This window comes from Triticum aestivum, chromosome 4B, assembly GCF_018294505.1.
Source record: "Triticum aestivum cultivar Chinese Spring chromosome 4B, IWGSC CS RefSeq v2.1, whole genome shotgun sequence".
In the NCBI taxonomy this organism is placed as follows: domain Eukaryota; kingdom Viridiplantae; phylum Streptophyta; class Magnoliopsida; order Poales; family Poaceae; genus Triticum; species Triticum aestivum.
In genome coordinates this window covers 30,405,787-30,410,230 of record NC_057804.1, presented here as the reverse complement: position 1 = coordinate 30,410,230, position 4,444 = coordinate 30,405,787, and positions in this window count along the sequence as shown.

Sequence of the window (4,444 nt, the reverse complement as noted above, 5' to 3'; positions counted from 1 at the left end):
GGACGCGGGGCCCGGGGGGGTATGAGGGGGTGTGGCCCGCGGCATGGTTATCAAAACCGGGGCAGCGCACGCCACAGCTCACCATTGTTCGTTGCTAATTATGCCATCATCAGATTTCTCTTCGCTTAGGTGTAGACCCTGCTTTCCTTCTTTCTTTCTTTCTTTCTGGTTGCTTTCGGTTCCTCGTCCACGTTTCCTAGAAATCGATCGGGTTCCTCTCTTTTTTTCTTCTCTTTTTGTTGTTTCTTTTCTTTCCAAAAAAAAAAATTTGTTTGAGGCGGTGTAGGGTTCGGGATGTCATCGGCAGTTGATCGGTTGTGTGGTGTCGGGCGCTCGTGTCTGGATGCACGAGCGCGGGTGGGGAACGAGCGAGGAGGGGGTGACGGGTCTAGTTGGAGATGTTGTCGTGATGTGCTGCGAAGGTGCGGAGGGGACAGCGAGCACGACGACATGTGTCGTTGGGACGTGGCGGTGAAGGGAGACATCTGGACGTGGGTGTCGTCGTGCGTGGCTTCCAAAGAAGAAGCCAGGGGGGTCTGCTTGTTGCGTACGAGAGCCGAGAAGGAAATGGGTGATTTGTTGTGTGTGTGTCTGGGCAGAGGAAAGGTGTCCTTGTCAGTCGGTGAAGAGGAAGGCAACGCATTGTTCCAACAACACGCAGAGTTCGTTCGTGGGTGTTGCTACTCGAGAATATGCATAGGCAAAGGTATTCCAACCCGGATTCATTGTTTCCATTTGAAGAAAACAAATGTTGTTGAGCGTAGTAGGGAGCAGTTTTGCTTCGTCTCTTGCTTGAGAAGTGCATTACTGGTATACTAAACCATGGGGGAGGGTTGATGACTCAACAAGCTCTGGACATGGTTTAACTTCTCTGCTACAAATTCAGGTGATGCACCATCTTCAAGCAATGAAGCCATCCCTTTGTATCAAGCCCGTATAGATATTATAGTTGATGCCCATTGATATCAAGTTGGAGGGTGCCAATAATTACTTAAGTTGGTGAAGGAGAGCATTGTTGATGTTGAAGAAAAAAAACATGAGAACTTTGTCGAGCGGTAACCAATAGAGCCATTGGATAAGACAAGTGCGGGTCAAGGGACAGAGTACTGCTAACTCGTCAATGGCATCATGGTTGTTGAATTCTTTATCACTTACCACTGTTGCAACTGTTGAAGTCGTCTCAAGTTAAGCTGGAGTGTGGGAAACCTTATCTAAATTGTAGCCATGAGATGTGTATTGTGATGTTGAAACCCATGAGGGTGTTGGTGATCTGAAACATGGGTGTGATAGAGTGTGTTACCGAGACGTGGTCTTTTGTGGGCTGATCTAGATCATTATGCTCTTTTCCATCTTCTTTTTGTTGGATGCATATCGGATATGGAAGAAAATGATTGGGTGTATATCGCAAGGCATCCTAACCATACTCCGACACACGCAGACCTGGCATGCCATTTGTCAAGCCTAGAAATGTTCTTGCCATATAGTGCATATCGAGATATTCTGAATTGCCTCAGCATCTAGTTGACTAAATAAGCATTGAGTTTTTCAACATCACACGTCCAAGTGCTATGTCAATGTACACATGGGGGTGCATCTATCATGGCCCGAGAAATACTCCTTCCACTCCGGAATATAAGGCGCATCAATTTTCGTGCAAGCCAAATCTATTTATGCTTGACCAAGATTATTTATAGAATAAAATATCATCATCATGGTACAAATAAAATAAAATATGTGATGGTAGGTATTGATTTGTTTTTCTTTCTCAAAACTTGGTCAAATGTGCACATGTTTAACTTTTGAAAAAACTAATACACCTTATATTGTGGAACGAAGGGAGTAGGTCGTAGCATGCCATCTCATGACATACAACCATCCCTCCAAAATGTTTGTTTTTCAAGTGTACTGACTTGCGAGATCCTCCCATTATGTGGCACCCCTATACCATCCACTATCGCTTGCCAAATCTGCAACAGATGCGATCATAGTGTCGCCGATAGGAGATTCGAGTTCGTGAAATAAACCACTTCTAGGTAGCTACCTCTGAACGCAACCACCACTCCAGCCAATCTTCCGCAACCGCGGTTGGCAAGACATTACTGATACGTTCATATCCTCATTGAAGCAAACCATGCCCCTGCAGTCACGTTTGCTTCCTCAATCCTTAGCCCAGCTATGCGCCTCGTCGCAAAATTCACTCACCATTGTGCTTCCATATTCATTCATTGGGTGTGTTAGAATCACCCCCAGTTCCCTCCATCTAACCCAGAGTTTCTCTCTCTCGTCCTCTGCAGTGAGTGCATGGGTGGTGCTTGGAGCACGTCCCTGACAATGCCATCGCCGCTCACACGGCCAATGACCTCGTTGAGCCTGAAGACCATGCCTGGTAGCTCCACGATGAAGTTTAGGGCCTTCCCGAGGAAGGGATCAAACCTAGGTGTCCTTCATCTTCTTCCTCCCCTCCGATGACCACTACCGCTCGATCTCTGGCTCTAGCGAGCCCCTTCGATGATGACCTCCACCTAAAGCTTAGACATATTGTACTGAAGGTCTCCGTTTTCGTCTGTTTGAAGCGTCTTGTCTCCAAGTCGCCCTCATCGCGATGCCCCGCTCCAGCACACACCTCCGCCTCTCATGCATTCGTTTCCAAACTAAAATGACAAGTTTGGTTAATTCCCTATAAGCCCCATGTTTATTCAACACAGGTGAGTCAATCTAAAAAAACATTTGGACTGGTCACTTTTTTTTAAGTTGTCAAGCTAACGTGGCAACCCTTACCATTCAAAACCTTACATTTGTGTGGCAAGTGGATGATCATGACATGGACTTTTCTCCTTGCACTAATGGAATTAGCTTATTTGCCGTCTGCCAACTCTTTGCCGTCCGCTGGCTGACGGCTCAGCCACACGAAAATGGACGGCAAAAAAGTGGCTGATGGCAAACAATGTCTTTGCCATCAGCCAGCTCTTTGTCATCCGCTGGCTGACGGCAAAGAAACTATGCCGTCCGCTAGCAGACGGCAAAGAGGTTGGTGGGTCCAGTTATTTTGTAACCAACCCAAGCCCACCGGCCCCACCTCTTTGCCGTCCGCAAGCGGACGACAAAGAATGTTTGCCGATGGCAAAGAGGCGGGTACGTTAACGGCCGTCCCGCCCCCGTCCTCTATCTCTTCTCTCCACTCTCTTTTGCTCGTTACCTCCCCACACCCACAACCGCGCCGCGCCGCCGCCATCCCCCACCCACACCGGCCCGTGCCGCCGCCGACGACCCCGTCCGGCATAGCCGGCCGCCCCGCACCCCTCCCCGACCTCCACCACGGCCCCGCCGCTCCTTCCATGTCGGCCAGCCGCGCTGCGGCCGTCCTCGCCCCGTCCCGCTGTCGGTGTCAAAACCGGCGGATCTCGGGTAAGGGGTCCCGATCTGTGCGTCTAGGCTGATGGTAACAGGAAGCAAGGGACACAATGTTTACCCAGGTTCGGGCCCTCTCGATGGAGGTAAAATCCTACTTCCTGCTTGATTAATATTGAAGATATGAGTAGTACAAGAGTAGATCTACCACGAGATCGTAGAGGCTAAACCCTAAGAGCTAGCCTATGATGGTATGATTGTAATTGTGATCGGCCTTCTAAGGACCAACCCCTCCGGTTTATATAGACACTGGAGAGGGCTAGCACTACAAAAAAAAGACACATTCGTGACATTTTGGGTCGAACGAAATTTTTTTCTGTCATACATATGACACTTCTATGACGATAATTGTGACAAAACCCGGTATCATCATAGATGTGGTGGGCTCCTACTTCTATGACAAAAAATCATGACAGAAAATGGGCTTTTCGTCCTGGGCGGGCCGGAGACGTAGCCGCATGACATTCTTTGGGCCGTCCATGACGGAAAAAACCGTGGTAGAAGCGAGGGGGAGGAAAATTTCGGGGAGTTGCCAGTTACGGTGGGAGGTCGGGGGCGGAGCGATGCACGTTTCTCTCGTACGTACGCGCGTGTGTGCGAGGCGTTGGCTCTAACTGAAGCTGAGCGAGGCGTTGGGCTCTAACTGAACCCGAGCGATTGCACTGCAGGCTACGCGTTACTGAACCCGAGGGATCGATCGATGGCTGTTAACTGAACCCGATGGAGCGATTTCCTTCGCTACTGCTGCTAACTGAAGCCGATTGATGTTGCCTCCGGGATGAACAGTGAGTGTTGCAGGGGGGTGGATGAATAGTGAGCGGTGGCGTTGCCTCTGGATGAACAGGAACCCGTGGTGTGGAGGGCTGGATGAACAGTAGACGGTGGAGGGGTGGCCGTGGAGGGGTGGTTGAACAGGAACCCGTGGTGTGGAGGGCTGGATGAACAGTAGACGGTGGAGGGGTGGCCGTGGAGGGGTGGTTGAACAGGACCCCATGGTGTGGAGGGCTAGATGAACAGTAGACGGTGGAGGGGTGCC